Raw genomic sequence first — 17,798 nt, 5'->3', positions numbered from 1 at the left:
CTGAATTTTTTCTTTTAGTCAGGCACAAATTATAAAAGTCCAATAAAGACACTTGAATATATTTTTCTTTAAGTTACATAGCGACTGCAACTCTATATTCAGCATCCTTTTTAAAAGTTTGCAGGACAATCTTCTCCAAAAACCAAACACATATAGGAATATCAATTGAGAATGGAGTAGGAAATATACTGAAATGGAATTGGTGTTTTCTAAAATCTTGAAATTTATTCTCAAGGTCCTATGACAAAATAGCCATTAGTGGCACACACCATAAAGTTATCTGTTGAAATTACAATGGTATTTTAAACATTTTAAAATAAAGCTCCTATGCCTATCAATTGTGGAATGGATGAACAAATTATGATATTTGAATATAATGGAATAGTATTTTTTGGTAAGAAATCCTGAGCAGGTAGACCTCAGAAAAGTCTAGAAAGACTTACATGAACTTATGCTGAGTGAAGTGAGCAGAACCAGGAGAACATTGTACATCCATTAATAGCAACATTGTGTGATGATCGTCTAGCTCTTTTCAGCAAATCAGTGGTCAAGGACAATTCTAAAAGACTTGTAATAGAAAAATGCCATCTGCATCCAAAGGAGAAACTGTGGAGTCTGAATGCAGACAAAAGCATGCTATTTTCACTTCTTAAAATTTGTTTTATACTTGTTTTTTTTCTTACTCATAGTTTTTTTCCCCCCTTTAGTTCTGATTCTTCTTTCACAACATGACTTTTATGGAATTATGTTAATCATGATTGTACATGGATAAACTATATCAGATTACTTTCTATCAAGGGAAGGGAGGCAGAAAATGTGGGACTCAAAAGGTTACAAAAAAGATGAATGTTGAAAACTATCTTTGCATGTAATTGAAAAAATAAAATAACATTAAAAATAAATAAAAAATAAAATAAAGATACTGATTCCTATTTGTATATCTTTTGTATAGTCTTTATTTTTGGCTATGCATAACTTTTGTAAAAAAATAAACAAACAAAAAACTCTGGTGGTGTTCTGTCAGATTGCACAATATTAGTTACATGAAAACTCAAGCCGTGTTAGTTAAAGGTTGTTGGTCTGTGATGTGGAAACACTGGCATGTGCACTCATTGGTTCCTTCATTTTCTGACTATGCAATGTGGGATGCACGAATGGGCCACATGTGGTCTACAGACCACAGGTTGGACATACTTGATCTAGAGGGTCAAGGAACTCACCTGACATCAAGGTAGATATGAAGTATCTGAGGTAAGATTTGAACTCAGTCCTCTGAAACTAGAACCAGTGCTCTTTCTCCCATACCTTAGAGAATGGAAGTCTAGCCATAAGTTTTTGGAAAGGGGTCTTGGGGCTTTGAATGGATTCCAATATCAATATTATCAACAGTATCATGTATTGGTCAACTAACTTTTATGAAGCTCCTACACGGGCACTGTGAGAAGTGCTGGGGATCCATTGAAAAGCAGAGAACTGTCACTGCTCTCAAGGAGATCAAAGTTTTATTAAAAGGGGAGACAAATGACACCATCAAGAGTGTATTTATATATATATATATATATATATATATATATATATACATATCATATATGGATTTAATTTGGGGTAGTCTCAACACAGAAGACACTAAGATTAAGGAGGACTAATCTGCAAAAACTAGTTTAGTAATAGACAATTTTAATAGAAGTATGCAAGAATTCTTAACTGTGAACTTATTTTAAAATATCTTGATAACTATATTGCAGTATAATTGGTTTCCTTTGAAATCTCAGGTATTTTATTTTATTCATTTGAAAGTATGATTTTGGCTGCTGGGGATGCCAAAGGGCATAGAGCTCTGGACTAGAAATCAGAAGATCTGAGTTAAAATGTGGATTCAGACACCAGTTGTGTGATCATGGGCAAGTCACTTAACCTCTGTTTGATTCCATTTTCTCAACTTTATAAATGAGAATAATATCTCTGACTTCACAGGATTATTATGGAGAAATGTTCTTAGCACAATGCCTGGGCTATACAAATACTTATTCCTTTCCCCCAAGAAGTCAATAGGATTTGCAAGCCTGTTAAGGAGATCCATGAATCATGGGAAGATGGTAAAGGAAGGCATATATTTTTTATTTTTTAAAATTTTTATTTTTTATTGAATTTTACAATTTTCCCCTAATCTTGCTTCCCTCCCCCCACCCCCCACCTCCACCCCCTACAGAAGGCAATTTGCCAGTCTTTACATTGTTTCCATGGTATGATCAAATTGAAGGTGTTGAGAGAAAAATATCCTGAAGGAGAAAATAAAATATAAGAGATAGCAAAATTACATAATAAGCTAACATTTTTTAAAAATTAAAGCAATAGTCTTTGGTCTTTGTTTAAACCCCACAATTCTTTCTTTGGATGCAGGTGGTATTCTCCATTACAGATACCCTAAAATTGTCCCTGATGGTTGCACTGATGAAAGGAGCAAATCCATTAAGGTTGATCATCACTCCCATGTTGCTATTAAAGTGTACAATCTTTTTCTGGTTCTGCTCCTCTCCCTCAGCATCAGTTCATGCAAATTCTTTCAGGCTTCCTTGAATTCCCATCCCTCCTGGTTTCCAATAGAACAATAGTGGTCCATGACATACATATACCACAGTTTGTTAAGCCATTCTCCAATTGAAGGACATTAACTTAATTTCCAATTCTTTGCCACCACAAACAGGGCCGCTATGAATATTCTTGTACAAGTGATGTTTTCACCCTTTTTCATGGCATAGACCAAGTAGTGGTATTGCTGGATCAAAGGGTATGCACATTTTTATTGCCTTTTGAGTGTACTAGGGAGGCATATTTTAGATGAGTATAAGTATTATAGGATGATAACCAGAGGAGATTGTAGGGAAAATGAAGGGACTTTTTTGGTAAGTAACATGGAAGGAGCCAGTAGATAGAGATGGATAGATGATGACATAGAGGGGAGGATAGTGAATATAATTTGTTAGAGATATAGAGATGGGAGCCAATGGTGCATGAGGAGGAATTGATCTTGGCAAGGAGAAAGACTACCCCTTTATCTTGTTGTTTGTCCTTCTTGAAAGACCATGAAATCAGGGAGGTGATGCCATGACATGCAAATGAATTGGATTTAGAGGGGTGGTGGGACTGTACAAAGTCACCAATCTCACTCTCTCCTCCGGAGTCATCTGAATCAATACCTCTTTATCTAATACTGGAGTGAAGGAAGACATGGTGAGGCAAGATAATCTGAATTATGTGAGAGAAGAGAGAAGAAGGGAGTATTCTCAGAAAATAGTCTCTCTTTCCACTGAAGGTTAGGTCCTCAGGTGAAAGGATGGTGGAAGTTGCTTCAAGAACACCCCTGGGCAAGTCACTTAACCAAATTTGCTTCAGTTTTATCTTCTGTAAAATAAGTTGAAGGAAATGACCAGATCACTCTACCATTCCAGTATCTTCCAAGAAAACCCCAACAAAGAGTTGGATACAACTGAAAATGACTGAATAATAGTGGTTAGTGTAGCAGGCATTTTTATAGTACTTTAGGATTTTTTAAGTATTTTGAAAATTTTATCTCACTTCATTTCCCCTTTCTTCTTGGGAGAAAAAGGTGCTGTTATTATCCTCATTTTACAAATGAGGAAACCAAGGCTGAGAGCTTAAATGGTGAGGTCACACAGCTAGCAAGTGTCTTAGGCAGGATTTAAGCTTATTTTGTGACTCCAGACCTGGTGCTCTATTCATGGTATCATCTAACTTCTTCTAAGTAACCATTTTAAAATCATTTTTTATAGTTCTGCTTACTTCCTTTCATATTAGTTCATATAATTATTCACATGTTTATATATCTATATACATCATATTCATCATATCTTGAACAATGTTTCATTACATTAATATACCATAATTTATTTAGCTATTTCCCAATCAATGGGCATCTACTTTGTTTTCAGTTCTTTGCTACTGCAAAAAAGAGCTGCTGCAAATATTTTAGTGTCTATGAGGCTTTTGTTTTTGTCGTTTCTTTCCTTGTGTTATATAAATAGCATCGTTTATCCTATTTGGGGCTAACCCTCCCTTCCCTAATTTTTCCAATTTTGGTATCTTTTTTTTAGACATATTAGAATACTTTCAATATGATATCTCTAGCAAAGAATTCTTTTATTGGCATTTGACCTGGCTCATCACTCTTCTTGAATATTTCATTTCTTCTTCCTTCCATGGTCCAACATTGAAGGATTTGAGTCCAAATGGTGGTTCCATTTCTGTTAGGTAATGAAATTGGATATTAGAGATCATGATCTCCTGTGGGGCTGATGATCTTATCCTCCTCAAACTCTCTTATTCTGATCATATGCTTCCTTGTTCAGTCCTACCCTCAACACTGCTGATCCTTGAGGGTTCCTTAACTGGTAAAATGAGAACAGCAATACCCAATGTTCTTATTTCATAAGTTTGTGATGAATAGCAGAGGACGTAAAGCTTTGCAAACCAGAAAACTCTTCAAAAATAGATATTGCTGCAATAAGAATAGCTACCATTCATATAAAACTAAGGTTTTTGCAAATACAATTATCTCATTTTATTCTCATTAATAACATGCCTAGTGGTTAAATGACTCACATTTGGAATTTTCTGGAAAAGATATGGAAGTGATTGGCCACATTCTTCTACAACTTATTTTAAAGAAGAAGAAACTAAGGTGAATAGGGTGAAGTGACTTGCCCAGGGTCACACTAGTAAGTGTTTGAAACTGGATTTGAATTCACAAAATGAGTTTTCCTGATGCCAACCCCAGCTCTATCTATTCTACCATTATCACTTCATTTCACAGATGAGGAAACATAGTTTATGTGACTTGTCCAAGGTCACAAAGCTAGTAAACTTATGTAAGTAAAATCAGGGTATATGAATGTAATGAAATATTGTTCTTTAAGAAATATTGAATACAATTTATACAGAAGTATAAGCATATGAAGAATTATATGAGCTCATATGAAAAGAAGCAGAACCATTAAAAGGCCAGATCTTGAAATCAATTGGTGATGTCATTCCAAGGAATATAAAATTATAGAGATAATAATTTTATTTATCATATTCAGATATGATTGAGATCAGTATATTTATTATTCTAATTCCTAATTATTTAGATTCAGGTGTTAGCTTTTTGTCATTGTTCTGTGTGTGTGTGTGTGTGATTAATGATAGCTTTTTTCAAGATATTAAAAGCAAAACTTGCATTACTAATCCCATTCTGTCAAACCTCCATTACTGCAAATTGTGAGACTGATTTACTTAATTCTATTAATATGTATATTTAATATTTATATTTCTAGAACTCATACAAATTTGTTTTTAATACTGTGTGCCCTCTTTCTCCTTCTGCTGTTTTCTTATACTTTGAGCACTCATGGGTTAATAACTCTTTATTCTTATTTCTCTTGCATCACTGAATATTTATCTTTCCATTCAAATTGAATGACCTGCCATTTTTTTTAACCTATGCAAAAATTTCCCATTTGTCATTTTTCTTTCTAGTCTGAAACCTGTCAAACTGGTCACAAGTTGAATGTTTATTTTAGTGTTCTAGCATTACTACCTTCTTTTCTTCTACAGTTGTATTTCTTGATGATAATTTCCAATGTGAAAGGGTCAGACTGCCAAAGAGTATTCAGGTCAATTCAACAACTTAGTTAATACCTACTATGTGTTTGGGGCTGATGCTCCTATTTGTGACTCATTTGCAGACTTCAACATCCATTGCTAAAAGAATATATATATATATATATATATATATATCCAATCCTTATCTATTTCATTATTATTCCATTAATTATAGAATAATAATTATTCTAATAATAATAATTTTTATATTTCACTTTAATGTTCACAAAGTACTTTTCCATTCTTAGCCAATGATCTGATCTGTTTCTAATTTGCTGGTGTTATTCCACAGAGAATGAAGGCACATGATTCTTTGTTCTCTGCCAGTCTTCTGAGAAGTTAAAATAAAAATGAAAAAAGTCTTGTTCAGTAAATGAAAACCTTTTTCTTTATCACAAATCTTTAACAATGGAACAATAGCTGTCCGCATTTAGACTGTGTTATGCCACTGCTTGCCTCTCCTAGCGGTTACCCATTCCCCGCCTCCAAAGTAGGGTCTTAATTTCCAACCATGTGTTCATTCTTCCCCAGACTCTGGGATCGGATATTTTCCTAGGCAGGGGAGGATCTCTCTCCAACTCAACCTCATCTAGTCAATCTGTAATTCTGCTCTGGCCTTAAAGCTCTGGTTCTTGGTAACTGAGTACCTCCCTTGAGGTTCAGTGCTTTTCTTATTGAGTTCATGTGTCCTGTGTTAGGGACCTCAAGTCTGAGAACAGAAATGGAGGAAGAATAAGAGCAGAAGCTGGTGGGAGAGAAAATAAGGAGCACAGAAGATACTTCCAAGGCATAATTGGTAAGGCATAAGACAAAAGAAATAGTCAAAATATTGTTTAACAGAGTCAGGTTCCAAAAAAGGTTTCAATGGTCTAAACCTAGCATGATATCCCTTCTATCGTCTCAACTCAGCACTCAGAAGTTGGGATATTGCATCCCTAGCTAGAATGCCACTGCAAAATTCAGTTACTTCTGTGAATTCATGGTCCTTAAACTACTGTTTATGAGCCCCTACCAGTGATCTTACTTTAATAGTTGTCAAATAGACACAATTAACTCAAAAGCAATGACGTTTACTGAGGTAGCATAATGAAATAACTATAAAACCATAAACCCAGAGAACACTTTTGTACAAATGTACATAGCATCCAGAAGAAGAACAGGCATAATTGTATAGGATACTAGTGAGGGCGGTGTGTTTGTGTGTGTGTGTTTAAATATAATGTTTAAATATAATATAGGGGAAACATTAACTTTTACTTTGGTTTTCAGGTCTTTGATGAGTGGATATGTTGTTCTTTGTTAGTTAGGGGATCATGAGAATTTACATCTAAGGCAATGGCAGAAGTCTCCTAATTTTATAGATGTGGAAATTTAGGTTAAGTGACATGCCCTATATGTAATAGGATGACCAACCTTTATTCCTCTCTCACTATTCTAGGGTACATATATATATATATGTAGGAATAAAGGTTGGTCATATTTCACATGTTTACTCAACTCCAAATGTAGTTTTCTTCCAAAATCCTAGTCAATTTTCTTCTTTGATTCCAGAAACATTGTTCCTCGAAGCTGATTTCTACCTCAAGTCTTTCTGTGTTGTACATTTCCCATCAGAGGGGCTATCTAGATACCAGCTGGCATCTTGCAAATTGGGTCAAGTGGCTCTGCTGCAGATTGCTGTGATCAATTATGGAGCTGGGAGAAGAAAGGAAATCCCTTACCCAAAAAAAATGTTAAAAATTGTTTTGACATGTAATTGGGGAAAAGCAAAATATTATTTTAAAAAATGAGCCACACATATTCCAATTTATATGTTTATTTGAATCTCCATGAGAATGCTTTATGAATTATTGTATGATGTTAGTCTTTCACTGATAATTTTCTACAGCAGATTATATCTCATGAACTTACTATATTAGATTCTTTGGAAAGAGACAAAAAAATTGACAATCTTACCCTCAGGGGACTTTCTTTCAGGTTCAAATATTCTATATGGACATATACACTATATGGGGTGGTGTATGGGATTGTAGCAGCTAGGGGGAAAGGTTTCATGTAGAAGAATGGTACATGATATGAGTCTTGAATAGAACTAGAAATTTATAAAGAGAGAAATGAGAAAGGAAGGAATGCATTCCAGTTTGGGGGGACAGCCTGTGTAAAGATGGGAAATGCAGTGCTAAATATATGAGGAATATTAAGAAGATCTATTTGCTTTGATTGTAGAATGCATAAAGAGAATGAGGTACAGGTAGGTTATAAAGGCAGGACTTAGGCCAGGATATTAAAAGTTTTAAATATGAATAAGAAGAGTTTATATACACTCCTAGAGGTAAATGGGAGCCATTAAAGTTTATTGGATAGACGAATAAATTGTCAGACCTGCAATTTAAGGAAATTACTTTGGAAATTTTATGATGGATAGATTGGAGTGCAGCAAGATGAAACAGGGAGACCAAACAGGAGAATCCTGCCATCCTGATTCATATCTAGTCACTGGACCCAGATGGCTTTGGAGAAGAAAGTGAGGATGGTACCACCCCATCACTCAAATTCAATTAACTTGCTTGTCATGGCATCACCTCCCTGATATAATGGTTTTCTTCAAGAACAAAGGACAAACACCATCATTATCATTGGTATTATAAATGTAGAGAGAGCTGCTATACGGATATTGAGTAGGCCTCATATGTTGTTTGGCCTCTAGAATTGTAGCTGAGTGGTTGGTGAGAAGGGTCCAGAATCAACCTTTATGTAACTGCAGACCTGAAGCCCGTTGGAATAGGACTCTGTCCTTATTGGTGTGGATGAATGCTCTACCCTCCATGAGGGATAGAACCTGAAGGCTCCAGCCTTTTTTCGGTCTTCTGAAGGACTCTTCTACTTTTGAATTGTTTTTCTGACTTCTAGTTTTAAGTGTACAGTTGGAAGAGGTCACTCTCACTTCACTTTACCCATAGAATGAGATTCTGGGAAATAATTGACATGAGAGGAATTGGTGGTCTCCATTTGGCCCAAAATATTATCTTCGAGACTTTAGGGAGGGTTTCAGACTCTCTCTAGGTTGAGTTGGGTTGTTTTACTCACAATAGAAGAGCTTCTTCACTTTATATTGTCTAATTTCTTTGGTTTTTGTTTTGTTATAGTTTAGATAATGATTTTCTACTTATTAGGTGTGTTCATTGTGGAACTGGTTTTGGTGGGAAAGGAATCAAACCTTGGAAATGGTACTTGGGATCACCCTTCCCTAATAATGACAGAGTGATCTGATGTTAGGTTGAATCTAATCATATCCCCCAGACTAACAATATTTAAGGGTACAGATAGATTTAATTCTATCCTGTTGTCCCCTCTCTCTGGGGGAGAGCAGAGTGATGAGCTGTGGTCCCAACTTCCTACTTTCCCTCTGGGTTCCTTAGAAAAGGGTGGAAGGAAAAGATGCTAGAGATGAAGTGCACCCCCATAGTACAGGTTGGGTCAACCCCCTCACAAGCCATGAGGTCCTCTCTACACAGAGGCAACTCTGTACATTAAGAACACCCCTATTTTCCCATTGATGCTAAATGGCTATAAATCATGAGATACCCCATTTGTGGAGAGTTAGAATGGCAGAATATATAAAGGGTAATGGAGAGAGTCAAGATGAATAGTGGTAGGTCATAACATTTTACCAATAGCAACTTTGCCTATAAGAAATAGTATAAAAATCTCACCCTGGAATAATCCTCCAGTGGTGTGCTTCTATTGTGGGGGGAGGGGTCAAGGATGACCAACCTTTATTTCTCTCACTTGTTCTGATTTAACAAACTTCCATAATATGCCACAGGTGAGTAACCCCCACCCTTGTTTTTCAATTTCTTTTTTTGTGTTGTTTCCCCCATTAGAATGTAAGCTCCTTGCGGGTAGGAACTATTTTTTTTTCTGCTTGTATCTGGTAAGTAGATACCTGTTGACTATCTGCTGGCTAGAAAATCTCCCTCTCCAGGAAATGGGCATTCCCAAAAGAAGGCAGAGCAGTGAAAAAGTATGTCAGAGACGAATAGATGGAAGCATCAACCACTGCGCTAGAATAATAAAAATGGAAATTTTAGACCTGTTTATTATGTGAATATGTTGTATGGATTATTTGTGGGAAATACATAGGTTACAATCACAGGGGATAAAAATGTGTGAATGGTTTGGAAGCAGAGTCATATTGATGCGCCCAAAGCTCCAACTTCCTCATCTATAACGTGAAGGATTTGTTGTGGTGGTTGCTGAGGCTGCTGTTATTGTTGTGTCCCGTCCAATTCTTCATGTCCCCACTGACCATAGGCCCTTTTATCCTCCTCTCTCAAATCCTTGGATATTGTGAATATACTATACATCTTGTGAGTGGATAAAAAATGCATCTATTAACATAATATCAGGAAATTAACTAAGCAAACTTTGGGGGTTTCTACCTTCTTGGGTTCCCTCCATTATCTGGGCTTTTGGTTCCTTAGGTTGTTTAGGTAGAAACTGAACGTCACTTCTGTAGAAGTAGAATAGATTATTATCTCATTCACTGTCTTCATTAAGAAAACATGGTTCTTTTTTAACCAGCAGGGTAGATTTTTAAGCAAACTACACCACCCATGGGAGTCACGTCCACTTCTTGTCACTGTATTTTGTGGTGTTCATTCAAAGCTGACTAATTAGCACCTATACCTTAATTCTTGCTGCTTTTATCCAGTCATTTGGTGCTTTCACCAATGTCTAAACACTGCAGGCAATCGGGATACTTCTTATGCCTGTCTTAGCAATTTTGAGAGCAATGTTTTGAAGTTGCCTTAAAAGTCTCTAATGATCTGATAATTGTTTGGGGTTTTCTGATGAAGTGTGAAGTGCTTCAATAACTATTTTCTGGTAGCCTTTGTGGATTTTACTCTCTCTTATCTCAGTCTCTCTCTACCTAGTGTCATCTTCCTTTTAGACTAAAAAAAATACAAAAACAAACACAAACAAGCCCAACTCTTCCCCGTTCTTTAACAAAACTACCATTACTTAAAAAATATAATATCCTTGAGGGCAGGGTCTATAGTTATTATTTAGTCTGCAAAATCTAGCCTTGCTCAGTAGACATATACTATGTTTGTGGAATTGAAACTTATTTGAAAGAGATCTTAGAGGGATTCAATGACTATTGTCAATGAAAAGAGAAATCTCAGGTAGCTCCATAACCTTTCCATTTAAAAATATTTCTTAGTAAAAGAAATGTCATCATTTTCTTTATCCAAGAAAAATAAATCCAGTCCTTCCCACAAAAGCATCTCTGAGGTTAAGCAGATTGTTCTGAAGAATGTCTTTGCCTGATAGTTGTCATTTTGAGAGAAAGAAAATAGATATCTGATCAAAAATTTTTGGAGAAATTTAATATGAAGTCATTCAGGTTATCTGAGAAAACAAACCCTCCTAAGAAGATAGTTATAATTAATTTAACATTTCATATTTGTTATACATAGTAAAAATTAAGAATCCATTGGAGCACAAAGAGCATATCAAATTTAGGTCATATTTATCATACAACAAATTTACATTTTTAAGTATGACATTTTGGAATCAGAGGACCTAAGTATTTGAATCTATGTTACTTAATATCTTGGACACTTTTCCTCTCTGACCTCAGTTTCCCTATCTGTACAATATAAGAATCTGACTGCATATTAGCCTGTATATCTTCTATATCCTTTATATTACTTTGAGGAGTCCCTTGAATATTAAAAGTGCAGAAAATATATATATATATATATATATATATATATGTTCATTTTATTGGTTTCTGGAACTGAACTTTCCTAATCCAAAGATGTCTAGGGGTTCACAGTTGTAATACCAGTATACTCTTGATGCAGTCAAACTGCCAGTGCATTAAATACTGTGGGTTGGATTTATGGAGAAAAGGAATAGAAACTGTTTAAGATATTAATGCGCGGAAAACTTATGATCAGCACCTGTAAAAAACAGAATTCAATTCATTTCAGCTGAAGTATAGGCCATGTGCCATGACATGTCCCAGTCTACAGACCCTTACCCTCAAGGAGTTTACTGCTTATTGGTAGGAAAGAGAATGCACTTAAAAATTAAATGCATAATGCATACAAAGTAATATACAGGAGAATAGGAAATATCTAAAATTTTAAATTGGTCCGAGGATTGAAAAGGGGCTCCAGAATGCTCAAGAGAAGGGTAGATGGCAATAGAATAGGGAAATGGAAGGATAAGTTGAAGTTGATTAATATGATGTGATGGCTGGATCTTTGGGGTGGGGACATTTTGTTTATCTAGAGATCAGATTTGTTACTGGGTTCTTGGTCAGAAATGTAACAATATTTTTCAAAATTTGGGAGTATGGGACTCTTTTTTTTCTTTATCTCTGAAGAATCTTAGAACACTATTTCTAAGGATTTTTTTGTTTTTGTTTTTTGCAAGGCAATGAGGTTAAGTGATTTGCCCAAGGTCATATAGCTAAGTAAGTATTAAGTGTCGGAGGCCAATTTTGAACTCAGGTCCTATTGACTCAAGGTTGGATACTCTATCCTCTATGCCACCAAACTGTCCCTCTAAGGATATTTTGGTTATAAAATGACAAAGAAAATAAATGTGTAAATGCAATAGAAATTCTATTGCATCTATGAGTGAATAAAATGCATCTATTAAGTGCTTACCATATGCAAAGCCTATGCTACAAATAGAAACATAGGCTCTCAAGAAGTTCACATTATAATAAAGGGAAGACATGGGAAATTTCAGCTACAAATCAGATGGAAAGTTCTTGGTCCTTGAGGTGAAACTACAAGGCAGATTAATGTTTAGAATTCAGGCATAGAAGTCTGTTGATCAGGAAGCATAAAATCTTGTATTCCTAGTCTCAAATCCAGCCTCAGACACTTACTGTGTGATCCTGGGCAAATCATTTAACCCTGTTTGCTTCAGTTTCCTCTTCTGTAAAATGAGCCGGAGAAGGAATTTGGAAAACCACTCCAGTTTCTTTGCCAGGAAAACCCTGGACAAAAAGTTGGACAGGACTGAAAAACTGAACAAGGTAGATTATAATGTATTTTCTTTAATATCATTTCTACTGAAAGGTGACAAGAACCTTCTTTTCTGGGTGCTTAGATACACCTTAGATACCATAGTGGTTGCTCCGTGGATGGTGACTGCAGAGATCAGACTAGATGGAGGACCAGTAGTCTGGAGAACACTGCCTTTATCAGGAATCTTGGGTCTAACTGCTAGTTGATGGTGGTTGGTCAACAGTTGATGTTGCTGGAGTGGGGGACATTGAGGCTCCTCCTCTTTTCACTAGGGACTGGTCTGAAAGCAGGGCAGGTGTGGGGGGTGAGGATGGATTGCTGTTCCCAAATTTCTTGGATAAGGACCCCGAGTTGTTTTCTGTGACATCTGAAGGGAAGTGTCTTATGAGGGAGTATGACTTGCCAGATACACAACTCCTCCAACTAGGATTTTTTAAAACTTCTTATAGTCTTAAAGAGTTAGGGTACCTACAACTTTCTCTCAATTTTTCTTTTTAAATGACTCCTACTTTAGAGTGCTTGATATGGGGGCAGCTAGGTGGCCCAGTGGATAGAGCACTGGCCCTGGAGTCAGGAGAACCTGACTCAAATCCAGTCTCACACACTTAATAATTACCTATCTGTGTGACCTTAGGCAAGTCTTTTAACCCTTGTAAAAAAACCAACCCCCCCAAAAAGTGCTTGATGTAGTCTGACTATTCTTGGTCTTCCACACCGTTCTCCATCACCCAACTTTGACACCTGCTGAAATACAAGACAAGGTGTGGTCCTTAAACTAGCTGCCTACTGGCAGAAATGGTTTCTAATGATATCCGTTTCTTTAGAAGCAGTACAGAATTTATTTTCTGATTTGCATTTGTTGGAGGCTTAAAGAAATGCGAATTTTAGCTATATTGTATTATTTGAGATCTCTTATAGTACAGCTAAAATTCACATTTCCTTAGGCCTCCAACAAATGTAAAAGTACAATTAGAATATATATCTGATGCCTTTTTAAAAGGAATCTCAAAATTTCAGTTGGAGCCCGAAAATAGTGCTCTCTTGAATTGTAGTTCAGCTTGCTATGCAATTCTATTTATTTTCTGATTTGCATTTATTTGAAATTCTTTTTTAAATAAAAATAAAAGTTAAGAATTTATAAAGTAAGGAAAATGAGTTGAGAAAATATAGATGTTTTGCTAGAAGACATGTAATTGATGTCAATATTTATATTAATTTTTGAATTTAAAAATTCAAGTTGGCTTAGATCATATCCCAGGTCAATGTATATACCATGAAATATCTACTATAATATTTAGTTGAGCTCTATAAAAATTATAATGTAGTAAATTAGTATGCAGGTATCTGCATACTATCTATCTGATTAGCATTGGATTTAGAGGTAGGACCTTCCAGAGCTTCTGGTACATCGTATCAGCCCAAGGAGCTTACTTTGGTTTAAATTCAAACACTAAACATTCAATTTCTCTATAATTCAGTATGCAGGTAATATCAAGAACCTTAGAAGAAGGACCCCATCATGCTAGGTATACCTATTAAAGGAAAACACAGATGAGAGTTGCACAGGATGAGAAAGTGTACATGGATTATGGTCTATACTTGAGAAGATGTTCATGTTGATGAGATTACATATCTCCCCATGTATCAAAGTAAATTCTTACATTACTGATAATAGAAGAAAATGACCATAAATATTACATACATGCATAACTAAACCCTGATGAAAAATGCTAAACCCAGTCTAAGACTTAGGTTTAAAATTTTACAGTGTGAAATACTAAAAAATCTATAGCTAGGCATAGAAGAAAATGACCACCAACATAATATTCATGCATAATCAAACCCCTGATGAAAAAATGCTAATTCCATTCTAAGACTTTAGGTATAGTAATTTCCAATGTGAAACATTGAGTAAAAAATATCCATAGCTCATAATTAAATTTTACATGCATCTATCACTTTGTTTCCTTTCAGTAAATTGCACCAATTATGATATGCTTTTTAGCTAATGTTCAATTGTCGGATTTTACTTGCCTAATGAAGCAACACATAAGCCAAAAAAAGAATACATTAATATAACTTAATTAAGTTTTTAGACGAATCTTTTCCCTCTAAATCAAATTAGTGTACAATTAATAAAGAGTACATTAGCATTTGTTTATGTTATCTGTTCTGTTTGTTTTCTTCATTTTTGTTTAATTTTCAATTGTGATGGAGAAGAAAGAACACTGTTCAAGAGACTTAAACTTTTAGGACTGACTGTGACACTATCCTGGATATTTAACTTTTGTTGACTCTCTGGGCTTCCACTCCCATTGCATGAAAGGGTTGGATTGGATATTCTTAAAGATCCATAGTAGAGGTAAGAAATTTGCTTCATGATTCTCAACAGTTTTAATGATACAATCATAGAATCCTATCTGAAACTCCTCTTTTCTATATCTTTTAACTTCTGCTTTTCAACCTTGTTGATGACTATCATTCAGAGAGAATCCATTCTTTTTTCAGTACTTTTAGTTGGTAGGAATCACCAAGTTCCATATCTGCCTCCATGAAAGTTTTCATTCCTTTGGTCTTAGTCCATGTCCTTCCTTAGACATGAAGGCAAGCCTTAATGCAGTTATTTGAAATTCTCCTTCTTCTTTATAACCCTTTAGGGTTTTTTCAGATGCTCTGCAGGAAAGAAAAATCTTACTGACTTATCTCTGCCATTTTATTTTAGAAAAGGCTATACATGACCATAGATTGTCTGCCATGATGCATAGCATACAGACCATGATGCTAAATAACGTACAGAAATTATACAAAATGTGGGCATTAGGGAAAGCATTAACTTGGGGCAGCTAGGTGGCACAGTGGATAAAGCACCGGTCCTGGAGTCACGAGTCCCTGGGTTCAAATCCGGTCTTAGACACTTAATAATTACCTAGCTGTGTGGTCTTGGGCAAGCCACTTAACCCCATTGCCTTGCAAAAACCTAAAAAAAAAAGAAAGCATTAACTAATGTTTACATAGCCCTTTCATGGTTAAAAAGTGTTCTGCTCCATTTCCTTATTTGAATCTCAGAATGTAAGATGGGGACTATAGGTAATATATTCACCAATTCACAGGTGGAGAAACTGAGACTTTTAAGAATTTAAATGACCAACTCATGGTTATACAAGTATCAGACGTGGAATTTGAATCCAGCTCCAGGAATTGTTTCCTAGTCATTATTCAACTCATTTCTCACCAAAGATAAATTGAGATAGCTATACCATTTAAATTGGTCAAATGTAACTGTTTTAATGTCTTTTTTTTTAAAAGATAAACTTTCCTAACTACTGTGCACTGAGCTGTCACCTCCAATGTACCTTTGATAGACTGTCTGTTTCTTAAAGGGAAAGATGGGGAACAGAAAGTATATCGTTTCATTCATGTAGGCTTTGTCAAAAAATGCAGCTAGGATATGATTTCTGTCAGAAACAATCTGCTTGAAATTTCTCGGTCTTTACTTTTGAATGCAGAGTGGCCTGTCTGTTTGCTAACCTTGGGTGATGGGATCTGCTGCCTTGTCAGATAGAATTTGAGTTCCCTCACTACCTGCCTGTTGAGGAGAGTCCAGACTCACTGTAGTGGCAGAGAAAGCCTTCAGGTTACTCAGCATCTGTCTCTTCATGTAATTAACTGCAGCCAGAGAGAGAGAACCCAACAGAGATTCTGTGTTGGGAGAGAGTAATGTGGGGAGACAGGAGTTTCTCAACTGTAGAGTTTGTTAGTGTTTGAATTTAAACCAAAGCATCCTCCTTGGGCTGATGAGATGGCTGTACCAGAAGCTCTGGAAGATCCTAGCTGTAAATTCAATGCTAAATGTAACAGGAGAACACATCATCAAGGAGGAGTTGAGAAAGAGACCCTATGCTTCAGAGACTGATTTCTAGTTCTGTAGATGAGCCTCAGTTTCTCCGTAAAATAGGTGTAATTATACCTGAAGTATTCCTTTATAGTTCTGTAGATGAACCTGGTTCTTTGTAAAATGGGTCTAATTATACCTGAAATATTTATTTCCTTTCTGACAGAGTTGCCATGCAAAAAAATACTGTATAAACTCCAAAGGGCTATCAAAATGGTAGCTATGTTTTTTTTTCCAATGGTTTAAGCAACTGTGATTTTAAAAAAAGCATGCCTGCTCTCTATCAACAAACCCAACAGCCTTCATGGCATGTCTTGATTGAAAAAGTCAACCCATATAGATTGTATGCTTTAACTTGACTAGGACTGATCCACAGCGTTCTATATTATTTTTACTGAAAAAAATCCAGTGGGAAAAAATGTACCGCACCCATCCGAAACAAAATACCTTTTGAACAGTGATTTGTTACACCTATCGATCCAGAATGCTCTCTCATTTTCTCAAATAAAAATGGAGTGTCTGTGGTCCCAGGCTGGTTCAATTTCTTCCCCATCCTAATCCAAAGAATTCATTATCTTCCCTAGAAGCAATGCCTTCCCAGCTGCCTGAAAGGCCTATTTGTGTAAAGTGTTAAGTAATCAGAAACATGTCCTCTGGGTAGGAGTAGGTTCTGGAAATTTGCCATTCATAGAGATTCCCTTAAAGCCAGGCAGACGGGAGGATTTATGAGAGCCATGAGAATATCTGTGTGTCTATCTCGTTGACACATTTTATAGTACCCTTTGGCTTTGGAAGAGGACTCCGAGGTTTAGTAAATGAATGCTTGCAATTCTTCCTATGTCATTCTTAATAAGCTTGCTTTCAGGAAGTGAAGGCAACGAATCCTCCTTTTCTGAGACCTCATTGTGTAGCCATATCAACACTGATAATTGCTTAAATTGGAAAAACAGAAGCTAAATATTAGAATAAAGACACCACCAGTTTTGGTGACAATAACACAGAACACTTCTATCCCCAGGGGACTTAGAGTACTCACTTGGAACTCACAGTATTCTTGTTTCCTTAGGGAATTCTTGATGTCTGACTGAATGAATGTATAATTTAACTTGAATATTGGAATGGAGAAATTTTATAGATATTGGAGGAAAGGCCTTATTCCATGGAAAGACAATAGATTGGGGTCCTAGCTA

The sequence above is a fragment of the Macrotis lagotis genome, chromosome 3, assembly GCF_037893015.1.
Source record: "Macrotis lagotis isolate mMagLag1 chromosome 3, bilby.v1.9.chrom.fasta, whole genome shotgun sequence".
NCBI lineage: Eukaryota > Metazoa > Chordata > Mammalia > Peramelemorphia > Peramelidae > Macrotis > Macrotis lagotis.
The sequence above is the reverse complement of the archived record's forward strand: the minus strand, read 5'-3'. Positions refer to the sequence as shown.